Consider the following 22155-nt stretch of genomic DNA (forward strand, 5'->3'; position numbering starts at 1 on the left):
GCAAGATAGAGATTAAAGAGTATTTAATATTTTATTTGCAAGGGAGAGATTTACTGGGACCAAATGGATCCATGGTTTGGTCCCAGGGCTGAATGAAAGTATTGTCTCCAAGAATCCAGCATCCAATGTGAGTTCTCAGTGATACACACACACACACACACACACACACACACACACACACCTGGTTCAGATACAGGGGGTAGATAGAAGCAGGGGTGGAGTCACAGTGCTAAGAGCTGGAACAGGACTCTGACAGGGTGGGGGGAGGCACTGGACATTCTGGGATTGGGAGAGGCATTCTGATAACTAGGGAAAGACTGGGGTTATGATATCTAAGACAGAAGGTCTTTTATCCTTATCAAATATTCTGATGATTAGAAGAGAGAGGTGGTATTGCAGGATTCACCAGAACAATTAGGAACTGAGGCAGAACAATTCAGGGAAACGAAGACAGGATAATTTAGGGAAACTGAATCAGGATAATAAAAGAGAACTGTGACACAACAAAAGGAGTGTGAAACAGTGCTCTGACTAAAGAAGCTCCAGAGAGCACAGGATCACACAGAGCTGTAACTGAGGAAGCTCAAAGAGGAAAAGGAAAAAAAAAAAAAGATGTTGGACCTAGCTTGGAAAAAGACTCAAGAGATAACAGAGGACCATTCAACAGCCTGATCAAAGAATACCTAAAGGAGATCGAAAAAAAAAAAAATCTCAGTACCTAAATAGAAAAGCAACAGCATATGAAATAGAAAAGGCAACACTCAATCGGCAGATTTCTAGAAGGTCACTCAGCATCCTGGAGGCAAGAGCAGGGCCAGAGACAACCTTGTTCCCTACTTCAGAAAACCCAGGAATAATAGAAATCATACATTGTTTACTGATCAGTGACACCTTGAGAGTTTAGAAAGAATACAAAACCTTTAACAAGGGAATCCAAAAGTAGTGATAAAAGTAGTGGTGATAATCAGCAGAAGATCAATGAACCATCACATAAATATATTAAAAAAAAAAAAAAAAAAAAAAAAAAAAAACTAAAGTCAAGAATACACAAAATGCAAATCCAGAAAAAGGCTTAAAAAAGAAAACCAAAGATTATACATAAGTGTTACTGGAATTTGTAAAAGTAATGAATTAAGAATGTTTTAAAAAAATATTTATATGTAAATATATATTCACACAAATGAAATTAATTTTAGAGGAAAGGTGGGAAAATAAATGAGAGCTCTAGAAGAAAGAATAATAAGTAGAATAAACAAATTAGAAAGGAGGTTCAAAATCAAATTCAAGTAAAAAAATCAAAAGATAAAATAAGAAAGAAAATGTAACATATCTGGCAAAAACCAGCAAATTGGAAAACACAGGTCAAGGAGAGAAAAATCAAAGCATCAAAATAAAGCAAGCCCACAAACAAACAAACAAACAAAAACAAATAACTTGATTATAACAAATATCTTGATACTATTTTTTTCAAGAAACTGTGAATGAATATTCCCAAGACCTATGTGAGTAAATAAAAGGGAAAAGGAAATAAGGAATAATTATTTTGTAGTAATTAGTATTTAGCATTCATACTGAAACTATTATGTCCTAAGCATAATGCTAAGTTTTTAAAGTGAATCAGAGCACAAAGCCATCAGCTTCATTCATGCTTTCTTCTAGAATCATCACAATTCAGTGACTAAAAAGTCAAGACAATCAGCAATGGTCCTGGACATAATGAATGACTTTGGCATCTTTTATATCAGACCAACTTTTAGACATCCCATACAACCTACTTCAGCTGCCTTTCTGGATATTGGAACAAAATGTTTTCATCTGCCCATTCCACTAAGGAAAGTTTTTACATGCTTAGCATTAATATTTTCTAACTTGCCAAAGGTATAGGGACTCTTGGTTAACCTCAATTTTTGTTATAACTGTTTTTATGTGGCTATTGTGTACGCTCCAGCTATTTGGACTCGTGGGTAAGAATTGACTCTCAATAATAATTCTAAAAAAAATAGGTGCTATCATTATTCCATTTTAATTTGAAGAAATTGAGATACATAGAAGCAAATTTGTTGTCATTGTTGTTTTTCCTAATGATATGGTTAGTAAGGTTCTAAAGCTGTATTTGAACTAAGGGTGTTCCTAACTCTAGGTCCAGTGCTCTATTTACTGCAACACCTAGCTATCTTTCATTGAAATTACAGCATAAAAACTCTTATGAAAAAATATAGCCAACATCTATAGTTTCCAAATAAAAGGAAACATAAAGGAAATACTGAAATTATCAAAAAACAAACAAAAAAAAACACTTAAGTACCAAACATCAAATCATAAAAGACTTATTAAGAATAGTCATTAGAGAGAGCATGAAGGGAGTTAAAATAAGAAAGAAACTGATAGTAAGAACAACTGATAACTAGCTAAAGGAGAAGAAGGATATGTAGAATAGAAGCAGATTTCATAAAGCATTGGATCATTAATGTGAGTACACGCTTATCTCAATAGCATTTTCTTTATTGAGAAAAAAAAAGAAAGATATATGTAAAAGAGAAGAAAAAGCTTTCAATGGTAGGATGCCATGGAACTAACATTAGTAATAATCATAACTGAACATGAATGATATTAACTTAAACACTTTAAGTTTAAGAGGATAGTAAAATAAATAAGAAAGCAGAATCCAGCACTATAGCATTTACAAGTGAAAACCATCTGTTTGTTCTTTTATAAATATATATCCAGAATTCACACACACACACACACACACACACACACACACACACACACACCTCACATGTAAATGTAAAAAAGCAAAGCACAAAGCAATAAAAATACATAAATTAAAGAGCAGTTCATCAGAGATGGAACAACTTAATGTAAATGAATATGCATCAAAAGAAATAATGGTTATATTAGGAAATTTCATAAAGTGAAAATAACAATACAATATAACAACTTCTTTTTTGGATGGAGCCAAAAGAGTCTTTAAGGCAAATTTTGTATCTCTATAGAACATGACAAAAAACTAAAATAGGAAAAGCTTAAAAATTTTAAGCATTAAAATAGAAATTATAAAACTGAAAGAAAGAACTTTATTTAAATAAAAAACAAGCTCACATATATTTATGTTTATTTTACATTTGCACATATTACAACCAGGCAGGATTTTTGTCAGGAATGGAAAGGTTTGCTGTTGTTTTCTTAATATCCAGAAATTTTTAAAATTATTTATATTATCATTATTTTCATCACCATTATCATAGCCATCATCTTCATCAATACCTGCATAATTTCTGTTGTGATTATTGACAATATTAATGTGGTATATTGTGTTTATGGTTTCCTAAGTTGCCTAATATTACCAATCACCACCATTACCACAATAATTGCTACTACTACTTCTACTACAATAACTAATACATTAAGGCACAAAAATCACTTTTAAAAATATGTAACTCCCCTCCCTCAAAAAATCTTAGGACATGACTATCTCCATTTTACAGATGAGGAAACAGAGGCAAGTAAAGTCTAAGTGACATGCCCAGTATCACACAGGCTGTTTTTTCAAGTCACATTTGAACTCAGACCTCTTCACTGCAACTTTAATATTCTGTACAGTTATTCATGTCTAAACCATTATGAAAAATATTTTAAACCAAGTGATTTTTTTTTGGTGGACATCATTTAAAAAATTGGCAGTCTTCTAAATTATTTTTCTATCAAAATAACAAGATTATTTGAAAAAAAAACTTCAGTATTTAAAAAATACTTGGCAAAACACTATTAAGACACATTAAAACTATATAACTACCACCACAATACTGCTTTTCAAACTTTATTTATTTCTTTGACAACACATTAATCTACCAAAGGGTTATATTATAGAGCTAGAAAAATTGAATTTCTACATGAGGAACAAAACAAACAAAAAAATCAACATTTTGAAGAGAAATATGTAAAGAAGGAAAGGAAATAAGAGAGCCTTACATCTTGATCTATACTAGCTTTCTACCAAATCTCAAATGTCTTTATTAGATCTATTTTACAATATATTAATCATGAAAATTATTTGTTGCCGAATAAAATTTAGAAAATTTGATACAGTGGACCAAATTAGTTCCACTACATCCAGAAGCAAATAAACATAAGTACATATAATACATATGCTAAGTGCTGTGCTTACATAAAAAGGCAAAAGGCAGGCACTGTTCTAATTGAGCATACAGAAGGAGTTAGCATGAAAGCAAATGGTATACATGATAAATTAGAAATAATCAATAAAGAAAAGACAATAGTAGCATAATGTCTGATAAATTCAAAGGCCTCATTTACTAGAAAAAGGGGACATTTCCTAAAAATGTCCAAAAATGAATGAGTATAATTCTCACTGGAGTCCTTCAAATCTAGGATTAGTTGGAAAGAATATTTTAGAAGTATTTCCAGTTAAGAATTGTTAAAAGTAGAAAACATGCAAGATGACTTTTTTTTTCTTTAAGATTTTATGTGACATTACCAGACTCTTTCTGGTCTTTGTCTCTGCTCTTCCTCCTCAGAATTACAGGATCATGAAAATGTTAGAGTATTACTAGCTATAGAATTCTAGCTTAGAAACTAAATAATACAAGTTACTCTTTAAAAATCAGGAAGCTAAAGCCAAGAGTGATTAAATAACTTTTTCAAAGCAATTTTTCTATCTCTGAATATCTATCCAGATCATTTTTTCACCTGAAATATTTTGTTGTTATTTCTATTGATTGAAATACTTTCTATGAATCATTTCATAGATCATATCTTTCATTAATTATAATATGTAAATCTTGTTTTGTTTCTATTATCCTCCAAGAAAAATAGAGTAGAAAATGTTAGCTAAAGGAAGATTGAAATCCAAAGTAAGTAGGAAATTGGTAAAATAAAATCTTGTTGTCTTTATTGATTTCCATTTTTCAGTTTTGCATGAATTTCATCCATGACAGAAAATTTGATTGACTAGTTGTTGTTGGCATTTTTTTAAAACAGATCTGTGATGTCAAGAGCTCAAGGTGAAAGAATTCTTTAGCTAATGCAGATCAGCATCATCCTTGCCATTTTTAGTATCTATTAGAGAGTTGCAAGTGGGAACCAAGAGATGACTCTACTTAGTCTGAAATAAATAAACTGCTATATATTAGAGTTGTGAACTGAGCATAGGATTTCCTAACTTTGATGGAAGGTCTTGTTCTACTGTGTTTTTCTCTGTCTTTATGTGCATTTCTTTCTTTTCTTGGCCTATTTCTGGCTCACTGGAATTTTGTCTTTCTCTGTCTCTCTCTCTAAAATATCATGGAAAAATGGGAGGCAACTAAGCAACTAAGTGGATACATTCAGAAAGTCAGACCTGAGATGAAATCTGGGTTCTTTCACTAATTACCTGTGTGACCCAGGCAAACCACATCAATACTGCTTTACTTAGTTTCAATATCTGAAAAAAATAAGGATAATAATAGCACCTATATCCCATTATTGTGAGGATATTTCTAAAGCCTTTTGCAAACCTTAAAATCTAATATAAAGTTCTACTGTAGAATTCTGAGAGTGATATTTATTATTGGTACAATCTTATCACTCCTTAATGAAGTGGTGTTTCAATTCTACATATATATAGATTGATTGCAGTACTCACAACATTTTGGATTTAATCCTACATTTTCCTGCTCTTGATACGTTTCTGTCTTTCTCTTTAGAAGCTTATCATGAAGCAATCATTCTGATTCCATACATATATATGTATACGTATATCTATGTATGTGTGTGTGTATATATATATATATATGTATGTATGTGTGTGTGTTATATGTATGTATGTATGCTAATCTTTGAATTTTTCAAAGAAAATGTTCAAATATATTCCTTACTTAAAAGGAAAATTCCATAAATGGCAGGAAAACACAGCGATTTTTTGTGGCCAGGATACTTATAATTCATTAAATCATATTATGATCAGAAATTCAATCTTGGAAAATCCCATCCTTATTCAGTACATTTAAATGATTTCAGAAAACATAAAACATGCCCTAGAGTGCTAAGGATATAAAGCTTGCATTTATACTCCACTGAATGAATTGTCTTAAAGAATAAGTTACTGGCTTGAAAAAAAAAATGGAAAACTGAACATTGGCAGGAAGAGATTTGATTCCCACATGATTTTGAGCTGCATTTTCCTAATTGTATGATTATACTTCCTTCCAGATGGATAGATTTTCTTGGTTTTGCTTTGTGTTTAAAGAAATGTCCAATGAATAATGTAAGAACTTTGTTAGAAGGAATGAGTCATTTGTTTCAACCTTTTACTTAATACTACTAATTTTATGGAGAATTTTAATGATTTATCAATGAACTCTTGTCCATTATGCCTTTTTTGTGCATTTTTAATCTGAATTATTGCCATGATATAAATTTCTGGTTTATGAATGTTTCAGCAATTTTACTTCCTCAAGATCATTTCAAAATCAACTCTCTTCCTAACCTCAAATTTTTCACCTTATTTTGAATAGTAGTAGGGTCTTATTTACCTGCCCATTTCCAAATAATGACTCAGCAACAGATACTTTCCATTTCCTTACCCCTTGCTTTCCAGTGTAGTCTATAATTAGAAGGACTTCTAAGTTCAAAGCTGTATGACTTTGGGAAAGTCAATTAATCTTTGTGTAATTTATTTTCTACATATGTACAATGGAGGACATAACAGCATCAACATTATTATGAGTGTCAAATAATTGTAAAACTCAGCAAAACATCTTGAACATTGTATATGCCTTAAATATTTTTTTGAAATGGAATACCCTTGACAGTTGAAATCATCTCTATGGATGGACATTTAAATGAGGAGGCAGGCTAAAAGTTTTCAGTTCCTTCTGCAAAGCATGTTGCTTGATCCTGAGACACAGACCCCTTCAACAATCTGGAAAGAGGAAGACAAAACTACCCAGACCACTCTAGTTGGTTCTCTCATAAACTGGGTCATTCTAAACTCCCAATGGACATTGACTTATTCCTTAAGGGCAACAATTCATCTAAATTCTAATCTATTTACACTCTAAACAGAAGTAAGGTCTCTTAATTGATGTGGAACCCTGCCCAAAATCAAGAAGCATGTTCTAGAAGAATTATGGCAATCTCTTCTTTCAGCTATGTCCTTGATAGATTAGTGGACTATAGGGCCAGTAATGGGTTATTGATATAATGGAAAATAATAGTCAATTTCTCCTTTCAGGAGCATTTCCTTTCAAAAATATATATTTAAGGAGAAAGTTTTCAGAGAAGATGGCAAAGTAGGACAGAAATTTCCATACTCTCCAGATTTCCCTCACAAATAAGACAAAACTGGACCTCAAAGTGAATGTGGTGCAGACATTAAATAAATGAATGAATGAATGCATAAATGAATAAATAAATAAGAGTTGGGGCAGAACAATGGTCCTCCTGGGACTATCAGAGAAGATCTGAAGAAAGAAACCAGGTTAGAGGTTTGACCAGTGTGAAGTATAAATATTTCCAGGCAATTTCCCTTAATACAGCAAACAGAGACACCTAGAGCTAGCTAGAATAAGAAGTTGTCTCAGCCCCAGCCATAGTAATGTTTACCTCCAGAGAGGGTAAGAAATTAGATAACTGGAGATTGGGAGAATCTCTGCAGATAAGAAACACTAGGCCAACATGAGCTGCTGAGACACGGTCCTAGGCAAGAAGCAACCAGCACATACTAGTTGAGAGCTGAAGCTGTGGAGCAAGAATCCTGCTGACTGTGGGTACTTAAAGGAGGATAAAGTTCTTGGTTTGAGATTCTAGGCAGAGGGGAAACCTGAAGGAAGATCTGAGGCCAAAGGCACCAAACCCAAGAACAAGATTACAATCACAAACTGTAATAACTAAATAAATAAACAACAAAATCATAATAAATGAATGAATGAATGAATAAGTAAATGATCTGGCAAAATAGAACCCAACTATAGAAATTTACTATGGAAATAGGGAAGACCTGGATTCATTTTCAGAGGAGAATACTGAAGTAAAAAAAGCCTCTTTTACCACAAAAAAAAAAAAAAGAAGAAGAAGAAAAAAGTTATGTTAAGCATCTGTCTGCCAAAAAGAATCCATCAAAGAACTAAAAAATAAGATATTAATCTTGACTTTGTATCCATGTATTACAGTAATTGTTTGATCTTAGCCCAAGGACTCTGATCTCTGGTCATTACTAGCAGATAATCTGAATACCATCTGATGACCTAGCTCATGTTTGTTTGTTTCTGAATTTTGGGTTGAGATGTACTACATGCTATATACCGACTTTTTTCTTCCTGACTTAACTGTTTTTGCTATGCCAAATTTATTAGCTTTCAACAAAGATAAGTCACTAGTATAAAAGAGATAACACTAACAGATAGTAGTAAATTTAATTATAAATATTAGCCTGAACAAAAAAAATGTAAAGTCTAGGTTTATGGCAGCTGGCATTTAGAGGAGTTGGATGGTTTTCTTAACTTAGGAGGTTAAAAATCAAGGGAAAATATAATAAGCTGGAAAGACAGGCTGGTCATATATTAGGATCAGGGATTCATATACATGAGCAAAATCATATACTCTACCGAAAAAGACTGTCAATTCTCAGTTAAACTGCATTTTATATTCTATACATGGTCATGCACCTTGTTTGTAGTGTATCTGATTTCAAAGGACTATGCATTTGAGTTAGAAAATTGAATAGTGTTCTAAAATTATATTCAATAAATAGAATGCCAACCTGAAATAAGATCACTTGGAGAATGTAGTCATTGATATGAGTAATCCTAATATTTGTTTTTCTTATGGGGCATCATCTGTGAACCAATAAATACTTTATCTGAGCAAACTTCTAATTTCATTCCTCATTTGATATTATATTAAACAGGTCAATGAACAGTGATGCATATAACTACATATATATTAAAATATTTATACAATTTCAATAAATGTGGGAGAAACATTGGAGGAAATGATTCAAGGTTATATTTTACATAATTTTTTTCTTATTTTTCTTAAATAGAGTATACACAGTATCTGCAGCATTTGAAGAATGTTCTATATATAGTAAGAGTTAAATAAATCCTTTTTTCATTCTTTCAATCAATTATTTACATAATAGATCCTTTCTTAATTCTGTAAATTAGAAATGATCTTTCCTTCTACAGATGTCTAATAGTAGCAACTTATGCAAATAATATTTGCAAATATATGCAAATATTTGCATAACTCTTGCACATGGTCACACTTAAACATGTCATACACAGGCATTATATCCTCCTCTTCCCCAACCAGACTGCAAGCACTGAGGTCTGTATCTACTCCTTATTTTTCTTTCCTATCAAGTCAATGCTTATTATATTGCTTTTCACATAAGTGCTAAATAAATATTTTTGAATACCACATTTTACTTTAAAAAATATATACACTTAAGGTACTCTAATATGGGAAAACATGTTGATACATCCTAGTTTTTTAGTATGTAAATTCCTATAAATTTCATTCTATTTCTTATTTAAATACAAAAGGATGTGTCTCTAGAACAAGAATAAGAATGAAATGTGGACATTGACTACAGCTGTTGTATTGATGATGCTCTTGCTAAAACCTAATTCTCTCAACAGGCTAAAATTACCTATGATTATGTGGGAAATCTCTTTGTAACCAGCATATTCAAAATGATTCATTTTAGTTTCTACTTTCATCTTAATATTAAATCAGATTAATCTTTCTCTAGGAGTTGTAAAAGAAAATGTGGTAATGGTTACTGAAGATGTTACATTATGTGTATTGTGTCTGGAGATAGTGATGTAATAATGAAATATATATATATATATATACACACCATATCAGAAGAGTCTAAGTAGAGCTAGACTCTCAAATAGAAAATAAGCAAAAGTTTATAGATATATCTGATGTCTTATTAGTATTTTATTTATCTATTGATAGCACTTACTAAAATTACTTGTCCATTATTTTGGATACACTCCCCCAAAAAGAAAATAATATATTTTAATTCATGATAAATGTCACATAATATACAAATTCCTCTTTTTTTAGTATTCTCTATTTAATATTGCAGAAGAGGAAAACAATACTAAAAATGTATTGATAGACTAGTATTGAGATAGCAAGAGAGCCAGAGATAGAAATTTTTTTTTCTAAAACCAATCTTCTTTTTTTTTTTTTTTTTTTTTTTTTTTTTTTAGGACTGGATGCAATATGAAAGGGGTAAAGGCCAAATAAGTAAGTACTAGAAGGTTTAAACCACAAAACTTATCCTTTAAAAACTTTTAAAATTAATGGAAAATACTTAGATATAGGAAAAAAACACACTTTCAAATATGATGAACATTTTAGGAAAAATAATTGTTATGATAACTTTGTGATATCATCTTAGAATGTTTTATAAAGTTAAATAGTATATAAAGAAAAGAGAACAATCTGGGGAGAATGTTATTGAATTAAGAAAGAAAGATGAGAGCTCTCACTATTGAGATAAAAATGTTAATGATTTCAAGCTCACTTGAAGACCTGATAAATAGACTTCATGTTGATCAGTCCTCACTTTTGAATTTAGAGTTGCTAGTAATGATAGTTATTATCTACTTATGTATATATAATCTACTATCTTTACTTGGAACATATTGTACAGGGGGAAAATGATAGAATCAAAGCTAAAGAAATAAAGAAACAAGAAATTACAACTGAATAATGAAAGACAAAGTCTTACTTTTTCCTTGTTTCCATGATCAGTTCTTCTTTCTAAATATGCTATTATAATCCAGTCTCACACTGACTATATTGTTGCACATTCTTTAAAAGATACGGCAATTGAGTACTAACATATGTAGAGAAAAATATGGCTCCTTAGAGTAAGTACATCATTGAGTTCATAAAATTTGAATTTCAGCCTAATATGACTTTCCCTGTCTTTAACATCCAGATTTATAGGTTTTTTTCCCAAATAAATCAGTATACAGATGTAAATATCACTAGAATATTATTATAGCACTATTGCACTCATGTTCTAAAAAGGCAAGAAGACCTCTCTTCTAGTTTTATTTCTAGCATATATTATCTATGTAACCACTGAAAAATAATTAAGCCTCACCAGGCTTCAACACACTCTCAACTAAATTGTATATAGATTGTTATGCTTCATCATTGGAAGTAGTTTGCATACCAAGGAAGACCCTATCTCAACGATATCAAAGGCTTTCCCAACTTCTTCACATCCCCCAAATTAAAAACTTAAAGACTATTGATCTTACATTCAATCTAAGTGGGTCTGAAGTTAATGAATTATTTTATTATGAAGTGACCTGTCCATGAAGCAGTCTAGTAGCATAAAATGTTAGTGTCATGAAAAGCTTAGAACATATAAACATTTCCCCAAAATATAGGTCTATATATAGCAGTAGGTAAGCACTAAGAAAAACAAATAAGCAGGAAAAAAATCAGATATTTAGTAAAATAAAGCCATGTTTTTTTCTTTTTTATGTTATTGAGATTATTACATTAGAATTACATTTCTGTACTAAGAGTCCCAGAAGGGTAAATCCAAATAAAAAGTTACTTACAATTTGAGGTTAGCACACCATAATAGGTATTCAGTAAAGATTTTTTTTTTTGTCAAATACAAAAATGTTTCTAAGAGTTAGTTATTCAAAGAGATAAAATATACTGAGATCTGCAACATGAATTCAAATACTTCACTCGGTAACTTGCACAATTCAAGTGAGGTAAACAAAGTTCTGTGGCCTCTTAAATTTAATTTTCTTGCTGTAAATTTGTAGACCTTATTGCTTTCTTATTGAATATTGTATCATTTTTATTGTTTCTGCTTTCACTGTGAGTTTTTTGGAGGTAATTTAACATGATTAGATTTTTTTTCATTAGAAGTCATTCAAAGTTTCAATCAGAATAAACATAGTATATCTTACTTCACATATTATGAATCCAATTCTTTTTTCTCTCTATAAGAAGTACCTTATTTGTCTTTAAGGACCATTATGTTAAGGAAAGAAAATAACTACTTTAACTATTATAGAGAAATAAGGCCTTATATAATCTCAAATATATGGGACTCACATAATTTTATAAACTATGTCTAGAAATTTTTGCAAAGCCTACTCACTGATGGGATGGCTCACTCAAAATGAAAATGGAAAGGATTTTCACATTTGTTCTCTGAATTTCTTTAAATCAAGTGGTAAATAGAAACATTCTTCACAAAGAGGATACATTCTTTCCCCGATCTTTGAGATTTGATGGGAAGACTTCTGCCTAAATTCATAATATATGCAATATGCAAAATCTTTTGAAATATACCTAAATTAGCCCTCATATTATATATACATACATACATATGTGTGTATATATATATACACACACACATATATGTGTGTGTATCCGAAAGTATAATTGAATTATATAGATAGATAGATAGATATAGATAAATAGATTGAGAGAGAGAGGATTAATAAATTGATCATAAAATTTAAAAATAACTAGAATTTCAAAAAATTAACAAAATCATAGAAGCACAAAGAAATCTTAAAAATTAGAAAAGAATCACTTATCATATATATGAATATATGTATATATACATATATGCACATAGAAACTATAAAATCAATTTAAATCATTTCAAACTTTTTATCTTATCAAGGAAGGAAGGAGTAGGAAATAAAAGAAAAAGAGAGTCAGAGATAGGGAGACAGAGAAAGGGACTAACAGACAGAAACAGAAGCAAAAAAATAGGAGAGAGAGAAAGAGAAAGAAACATTGAGATATAAAGACAAAGAGAACAATTTATTAAAATTAAAACTGAATAAGTATAATTAACTATGAACAGTATATAAATATAATTAAATATGTTAAACTGCTACATGAAATTAAATCCTACTCAATAAAATGTAAAATGTAATACAAATATAAAACAGTCAAATTTCCAAAACTGGAAATAGAAATCTAAAATCATGTTTTTGATATTTCAGTGACCATGAAGTCATGAGCTAAGATTAGTATAGGAAACTTCTGTCTTTCAGCTAGGGAAAAAATTTTTTCTTAATCATAGCATAGAAATTATACTTAAAAAGGAAACTAAGCAGTCACCTTGGTAGATTGATACCCTCCACTTCATTTTCATACTGAAATAGTTCTGTTTAACAAGGCAAGATGTAGTGAATCTTATGAACTTAGCATATTTGAAAGTCTTAAGACTTTTGATTAGATGTAGAATGGTGGGGTAGGAGAGTAACATGATATTTTGTGCTTTGCTCTTGGGTCAACAGAAAGTCATGTCACTATAGCCTATAGCCACCAGAGATTTATATCAACAATTAGGGAACTTGAGCCTTACCCTTTGAATTAATTATATCTTAAATCAACTCCTGTGACTTTTGGAAAAAACTACAGTTTAGAAACAGAAACTTACTGCAAATAGGAAGGTCACAACTTCTTGGTGTCATTTTTATCATTTGTAAATTATTATAATGCTTCTGTGATAATGTATATAAATTACAATATAAAATTTAAGTTATATACAGTTATGTTATTATTATTATTTTAAAACATTCATTTTCTTATGAAGGGGAAGACTTTATAAAATGGCACAGAGTAGGTATGATTAATTGTCATCCTGTTTTTGTAAATTGGGTGCTCATTCTGAAACTAATAAGTCAGGAGAAGAGGCAGAGGATTCCTTGAGCTTCCCCATATTCCCCTCCAGACAATTATAATAATGCCTCAAAACAAATCCTGGAGTACCAGAACCCGCAAAAGTACCAAGTAAAACAGTTTTTCAGGCCAATACAAATCTTGAAGGTTGGAAGGAAATGTCTTTTACACAAAGGTGAGAGTGGAACACAGTTAAGCATAGGTTGTGCCACTAAAGGCTGCACCCAAGCAAATCTGCAGCAGATCTGAAAGGCAATTGAATCTGATGTGGCAGCAGAGGCTTCTGGAATTCTCAGCCAGAGATAGTAATGGGTTTAAACAGAAGGAGATCATGGGCAGTCTCTTTGCTGGTAATGTAGGGAGGACTCTTCTGTTGTCCATACAGTGATCTGGGTTCCAGTCTTAGTTACATCCTAGAATGAAGAGGAGCACTAGCACACAAAGGTTTTTGGCTATAGGAGAGTGGGGGTTAGTCACAGTTCCAGGACAGAAAAAAAGTGCTTGTGGTCACTCATAGATCAAAGATAGACCAGGAGAATAGTAAACAAAATATTCCTAAAATCATTCTAAATTGGAAGACTTGAAAACTCTCAGATCTTTAGGACTATCTCTGAAAACACCTGCATAAAACTACCTAAATCTTAGGTCAATGCCTTTCCCACTTTGGGAGCAAAATCCAACTTTAACATACAAATAGGTTATAAAATTAACAAATGTTATGGGCTAGAACTCTGAAACAAGGATTCTTACAAGGTGTTAAGTCAGTGGGATTGATAAAGAAAATGATATCTAGTTTAGCATGGTGCTTTAATAGTTCTCTAATTCAGCACATGTATTTAGTACTTAATGTAGTTCCACAAGATTCACACCTATGATAATGGAGGAAAATCAAACCAGAGAACATTACAAACAAACAACAACACAAGATCCCAACTAAAGAAATTTTTTGTGTTAATAGGGAAGAACAAAACACAAACTTCAAAGAAGATAACTTAGTTAAAATTGCTACATTTAATTTTAACTAAGTTATCTTCTTTGTAAAATTATAAGTAGTACCAAAACATTGTATAAAAATCTCCCTAAAGAAAGTAATTCCTTAAAAATTAGAAAAAAGTAGAAACCGATAATTTCATGAAACATCAAAAAAAAAAAAAAAAGAAAGAAAGAAAATCAAAAGAATGAAAAAAAAGAAAGAAAATGTGAACTACCTCATTAGAACAAACAAATGACCTATAAATCAAATCCAAGAGAAATCATTTTAAGAATTTTTGAAATGCCTCTTCTTCTACCCTCCACCATGCAAAAAAGAACATAGAAAATATTTTTCAAGAAATTGTTAAGGAAAATTCTTCCGATATACTAGAACCAGAGGGTGAAAAAGAAAGTGAAAAAAATCCATGATTACCTACTAAAAGAGATCTCCAAATAAAAATTCCAGGAATATTATCATCAAATTTGAACTCCCATGTCAAGGATAAAATAGGCAACCAGAAAAAGAGAAGGCAAGTATCATGGAGCCATAATCAGGATAGCATGAGATTTAGCAGCTACTACATTAAAGGTTCTGATAGAATATGATATTCTACAGGGCAAAGGAGCTAGGTTTACAACCAAGAATGACCTATTCAGCAAACCTCAGTATAGGGCATGGGGGATAGGGCTAAATATCCAATGAAATAGAGAATTTTCGAGCATTGCATTTCTGAAAAAGAAAACAGAGTTGAATACAAAATTTGATGTTCAAATTAAAGACAAAAGAGAAGCATTACAAAAAAGTAAACATTTAAGAAAATTTATAATGTATTCAAGAAAAAAAAAAGTTTTATATACCACCATGGCAAGGTGATACTTGTAAATTCTAAGAATGTTCTCATTCTTAGGACTTTAATAAGAAATGTATTTTGACAGAGGATATGGATATGAATTGGACATAATGTGATAATTATCTAAAAATAAATAAAATTTGAAGTAAGAAAGAGGAACGTTGAAAAGAAAGGTAGAATGGGATAAATTATCTCACATATTTGAGCAACTTTAACAGTGGAGGGAAAAATGATAGAAATAGTAGGGAACACATGAACTTGCTGCATCAGAATTGGCTCAAATACAGAATAATATACATACCCAATTCATCTCTATAGGAAAGTAGGAGGGAAAGTGGATCAGAGAAGGGAGTTATTGATAGAAGGGAAGACCAATTGGACGAGGTGGTAGTCAGATGCAAAATATTTTCAAAGATAAAAGAAAAGAGGGGAGGATAAACAAGGTGGGAATTTGGATGGAGGGAAATACATAGTAAAGATGGATGTAAAAGTCTGCAGCAAGTTTCTCTGATAAAGGCCTTATTTCTCAATTATATGGGTCAAATTTATAAAAATAAGAACTATTCTGCAATTGATTAATGGTCAAAGAATATGAATAGGCACTTTTTCAGAAGTAAACTAAATTATATCTAGTCAGGTAAAATGCTCTAAATCAATATTAATAAGATAAAGGTGAATTAAAATAACTATGTACCACCTCACATCCATCAGATTGGCTAATATGAAAGAAAAGCAAAATGACAAATTTTGGCTAAGATGTGGGGAAAATATTGTAATTAATGCATTGTTGATGGAGTTGTGAAATGATTCAACCATTCTGTAAAACAATTTGAAATTATGCCCAGAGGGCTATCAAACCATGCTTATTTAGGCTTTGACCTGCAATAGTCCACTAAATCTGTATTCCGGGAAAAAAAAAAAAAAGGAAAAGAACCTATATGTGCAAAAATATTTATAGCAACTCTTTTTGTGGTGTCAAATAATTGAAACTTAAGGGTATACTCATCAATTGAGGATTAGCTGAACAAGTTGTGATATATGATTATGATGGAATGCTGTGGCACTATTTAAAAAAAAAGTGACAAGCTTTATCCTTTCAGAAAAACCTGGAAAGACTTATATGAACACTTGTAAAATAAAATGAGCAAAATCAGGTAGACATTTTAGGCAGTAATAGTAATATTGTACAATGATCAACAATAAATAACTTAGCTAGTGTAAACAATACAATGATCCATGATAATTTCAAATGACTTATGATGAAAATGCTATCCATCTCTAGAAACAAATGATGAAGTCCAAATGCAGATGCAAGTATATTTATAAATTTTTCTTTATTTTTCTTTATTTTATATCTTTTTGTTCATAACATTATTAATGAGAAAAGGTATTTTTCATTACTATACAAGTACAACCCATAGCAACTTTCTTGCCTTCTTAGTGGGGGTAAGAGAAGGAAAAAATGAGGAGAAATTTGGAATTCAATATTAGAATTATTAGAATATTTTACATGTAGTAAAAGAAAAAAGAAAATATTAATTAAAACTTCAATTTTATTTAAAATATGTTGGAAAAAATTCTTATGGTAGTTAAAATATGTGATTCTGGCATGGCATAATATTAAGAGGAGAAACACTGGATTTGGCATCATAGAAGATATATTTTAGTCCCTATATCAAAAACCCACAAAATAATGTAACAGATTGAAAGAACTAAACATTTTTAATCTGGAGAAGAGATAAGAGATGCCTCAGGGGTTGGAATGAGAAGTAAGGATTGATATAGGAACATCATAGAAGTCTTGTATTTAAAAGGACGTCAAGCAAAACATGGATTATATTTGTTTGGTTTATGATCATGGGATTACAGAATGATCATGAGGTTAGAAAATTTAGAGCAGAAGAGATTTTAGAGATTATTTTGTCTAATTTTTTTCTTTTTTTTTTTCCAGAAACAAAGATGTACAAAACTTAATTGAATAATCTTGCCATAAGTATCAAAATTGGGCTCTGTAATTTCAAGGCTGGTCTATACACATAAAATAAAATGTCTTGTTTAGAAAATCTCTAGCAAACAAAGGTATTTGGCCAAATTAGCAGAAAGCACACGGGTTTTTACTTTTTTACCTTCCTGACTTCTTTACTTTCTCCTCTTTGACCATTCTTAAACAAAGTTATCCACTGTACATAAAACAATGCAATCTCTCAATTTCTGAAAAATATCATAATCCCTTGTGGGAAATGATATATCTCCATTGAGGCATTTGATTATGAAGGATGCATGGAACTTTTACTGAAATGCATGTGAACAATTGAAGAAGTACTTAATTGTGCAAATAAAACCACAATTTCAAGCATCCCCATCCCTGACTGTAATTACCTAGTAATAGAAATTATTTACTAAATGTTTTGCTATTTAATGTTTTTATAGTGAATTCAGAATCATTATTCATTTCATGAATAAGTTAAGTAACACAGTGGAAAATATATTTGCTTTAAAATCATGAGAACCTGGGAACAAATGCTGCCTCAGAAACATACCAGCAGTTTGCTCTTAGTCAAATTTCCTCCTCTATAAAAAGATTGTTGAGAGGATTAAGTGACATAATACTTTATTTTGTATTATACATCATAAAGCACTATACATGTACTAGTTATTTTATTAAAATTTGCAAGTCAGTTTAATGGCTTTCTATTAAATCAAATATGAGGGTGCTATAAAATAGCAATAGGAAATTGATTTGAATAATGTGCCACAAACTTTTTAAGTATTAAGTCTGCTTCCAAAAATTAAAAAAAAAGTGGAATTCTACATAGTAGCAATTGTACTAAAAGGAGCCTTGAAAATAAAAATAAAACATGATGACAAAAAGTTACTATAAAATTCATTAATTCTTTAGATCTGGTGTCTTCTTAAAGTATATATAACCATCCAGTTGTACAGATCATAACCTGACCCACATGCTTTGTAAGAAGATGATGTTAGAGAAAAAAAATTCACTAGTTTGTCCATTGAACTACGTATCACAAAATATAATTAAAATGTTTAAATATGAATATTGGCAAGGATATCTAGGATTCATAGGCAACAATATCTAAGAAGGGATCAATAAAAAATCACAAGACCTCAAATGTCTATATACTAATTATACAAAAATAAGAAAGATAATCAGGTGTTTAAATTTAAGGAATAAAATTTGACCTCACAGTTGTAACTGAGACTTATTAGTATAAACTTCTGAAATGAAATATGAATCCATATGAAACACATCTTTAAAAAAAGGTAAATTGAATAAAGATGTAGGAAAAGGGAAAAAAAAGATAGCTTGGTAAAATAACAGATAATTTCTAGCAATTTAATCCAAGAATCAGAGTGACAGTCATGTTGGTCATTTGGATCAAGATCAGTGGAGGAACAAGCAAACAAAATGAAGTTCTTTGTCATTTGATTTATTATTCAAGCTGTCTGGATAGAAAGCAGAAATAGATGGGGAATTTGGTAAACACATCACAATTTTAGAACAGAGGTACAGGCATACCTTGGAGATATTGTGAATTTTGTTCCAAACTATCACAATAAAATGAATATTGAAATTTAGTAAGTCATATGAATTTGTTGGTTTCTCAGTGCAAGTAAAAAGTTATATTTGTACTAGGGCTTCTTAGACTTTTTCCACTCACAATCCCTTTTTGCCATAGAAATTTCTACTTGAGCCCAGGTATATAGATATATAAAATAGGTATACAAATCAATTATTTACTGATAGTAAGTCATTGTTTCATTACCTTCACATTCAGTTATGTGACTTCATATGGGATCATGAATCACAGTTTAAGAAGCTTTATTTTCACAATACTGTAATGTGTTAAGTGTATTATGGAGTATTATTTCTTATTTTATTTTACTTTAATTTATTTAGTTAACATTTTCCCTAGTTACATTTAAAACTTTTTTTTTACATTTATTTTTAAAACTTTTGTGTTCCAGATTCTCTCCCTTATTCCCACCTCCAGCTACATTAAGAAACCATATATGAAGTTATTGAAAACATATTCATATAAGTCATGTAAAAGAAAATATATTTTCACCCTAATTTTAAAAATCATAAATTTTATTATATATAATATATACTCATATAATACGTATATAATTATAGTTATATATATTTATATTTGTAGTTATATGTATATAGTTATACAAATATATAGATATGTGTGTATACATGCTCTAAACATACTTTACTGCCCATGAATACACTTTTAATTTTTCTTCAAGAATGTTTTCTTTGCATTTACAAATTGGATGTTTGGTACAAGAAACCTGGGTTTTAGTTTATCTCAGATTTAGACATTATTCTCTCATTAAAATTCATCATTTATAGCTTTTTATTTAAAAGAAAACATGTAGGACTCTTCCTTTCACTTAAACAGTTAAAACCCATTGCAAAGTTATTAAATGGCTTAATTTCACTACTGTTGTGAATCAGGTAATAATGAGGACAGAGGAGAAGAATAGAGATAGTAGATGGCTGGTAGGTGGAACAATCAGAATATATACAACATAAATTGCCCATTTTATATGAGTGTGATTTGTGGCATTCCAAAACATTCACAATAGTAAAATCAAATTTCACTGATGACAGATCATCATAACATACATAAAAATAATAATGATAAGGTGTGAAATATTGTTAGAATTAGCAAAATATGACACAGGGAAAATGTGTCAGTAGACTTGTTTGATTCAGGGTTATCACAGATGGAAAAATGGATGGATGGATGTTATGGGCCAGAACTCTGAAACAAGGATTCTTATAAGGGGTTGTCAGTAGAATTGATGAGACAATGGTTATCTAATTTAGCATGGTGATTAATAGTTCTCTAAGTTCAGTATGATTGATTTAATCTTACAACAAATAATGTTTCCTAGTTATAAAATCATTGGTTTATACTCAGTGTAGAGCATATAAACCAGGATTGGCGCCAAGGAGAGAGATTCGTTCCACTTTCAGTCAGGCTCCTGGTGGCTCTCCTGGGGGACTGAGAGGCTCAGAGAGAGAGCCAGAGAAGACAAGCAGACTGGAGGCAGGAGCTCAAGCCCTTGAACCCAGAGAGATTCATTTCCATCCTCATCAGTCTTGTGGTGGCTGGCCTGTCCTCCTGAATTTTCTCCACTGAAACCAAGTCCCCTCTGAAGACCAGGAGAAAGCTAGCTGAGCACTAGGTGAAGAAGATAATAAAGACTTTGGACTTTAATATCTGGCTATTCTTGTAGGGATTAATCTGCTGAAAAGAAGGCTGTCCCAAGACCTCAGGAAAACCAAATAAGAATATTACAGATGTAGATTATAAATTATATCTACACCCATCTACCTATGTATATGAACATGTTTATATGTATACATCTGTGTTCTCATATATGTATATATACATACACACACACATATATATGTTTGCATATATATATATATGAATATAATATTTGTAGAAATGTGGGGTGTTTCATTAACAAAAACATCAAAGAATAGATTAATGAACTTAAAAAACAGGAAAAACTTTAACAATCTAAAATGAAAGATGATTCACAAATTTAAAAAATCAAGGAAAAGATTCATAAATAAATAAATAAATGAAATTATGCTTTTATTATTTATTAAAAATAAATAAAATAAGCAAAAGATTAATAAAACTGAAATGTTAAAAACAAACATTGAATTACTTTAAGAAGAATTAAAAAAACTAATAAAGTAGTTTTCTAATCAAATTTAAAATACAGAGCTAAGTAAAATTGCATTAAAAATTTAAAAGAAAAATATACTGCTTAAAAGATGAAATATTAAATTCCTAAAACTGTTTTTCACAGTTATATACTGGAACCTCAAAAACAGAATATAAAAACCATTTAATAACAAATTGCTAAAACTAGAAGTAGATTTTAAAATGTAACCTGATATTACAGACAAGAAATCAAAGAAGCCATAAATAAATTTCCAAAGGTGGTGCAAAGATTTAATATATTCACAGGTGAATTCTGACATTCACTTTGAGAAAGAAAGATAGAAGTTGAAGGAAATCTTTCCACACTATTTCTGTGATAAAAACATGGTTTTTATTTTTAATTCAAATAGAAAAAAATGACAGAATTACCATTGTAGATAATAAAGCATATTGAATTTTAACATGGAATATATGAAAGAGGCTGCTAATAACATTAAAACAACATTACAATAATCATATAATGACGAAGATAGGTTTTTATGTGGAATTCCATATTTATTTAACATGAGAAAATATTCTATAAACATAATGACTAATAATACTAATAGCAAAAAATAATTCAAATCTTGAATTACATGAACAGACACTTTAAAATATTTTAAAAGATCAGCATTCTTTTCTTTTAAAAAATGTGTGAAAACATAACAATCTTTACCTTGATTGGTAGAGAAAGTTTAGAGTCCTTTGTAATCTATCAAAAAATTCAATATTGTCCAGTATAATTATTGTTGGTAATAGTTCTCAAAAGGCCATTTATCTGGCAAAATAAATACATGAAAGGAATAAAGCATAAGAAAACATGCAACAAATTTATCATTTTTTAAAGATACTATTTAGAAAACCCATAAGCG

The sequence above is a fragment of the Antechinus flavipes genome, chromosome 3 (assembly GCF_016432865.1).
Source record: "Antechinus flavipes isolate AdamAnt ecotype Samford, QLD, Australia chromosome 3, AdamAnt_v2, whole genome shotgun sequence".
In the NCBI taxonomy this organism is placed as follows: Eukaryota; Metazoa; Chordata; class Mammalia; order Dasyuromorphia; family Dasyuridae; genus Antechinus; species Antechinus flavipes.